Raw genomic sequence first — 465 nt, forward strand, 5'->3', positions numbered from 1 at the left:
TAATTTTTTTTCAAAAAATAGATGAGCTAAAAACGAGCATTTTGTATCTACAAACATCTATTTTACCAGACCACATCTGCCGTTGAAATTTCGACAATGGCCATAAGGAACAATGATTTTTAATTGTTTAGATTTATTTTACGAAATATTGTATGTTGATTTTGAGTTGTAATGTTACTTTAAAGGCCTTTCTAAAACATGTCTACACAATAAATCGTTTGTGTCGATCTTTTAACAGCTATTTTACAAACATCTATTTTACCAGACCACATCTGCCGTTGACATTTCGACAATGGCCATAAGGAACATTGATTTTTAATTGTTTAGCTTTATTTTACGAAATATTGTACGTTGAGTTGTAATGTTACTTTAAAGGCCTTTCTAAAACATGTCTACACAATAAATCGTTTGTGTCGATCCTTTAACAGCGTCTCCAGGTATTATGTCTGGAAAAAAATAAACCAG

The sequence above is a fragment of the Dreissena polymorpha genome, chromosome 14 (genome assembly GCF_020536995.1).
Source record: "Dreissena polymorpha isolate Duluth1 chromosome 14, UMN_Dpol_1.0, whole genome shotgun sequence".
NCBI classification, from domain to species: Eukaryota; Metazoa; Mollusca; class Bivalvia; order Myida; family Dreissenidae; genus Dreissena; species Dreissena polymorpha.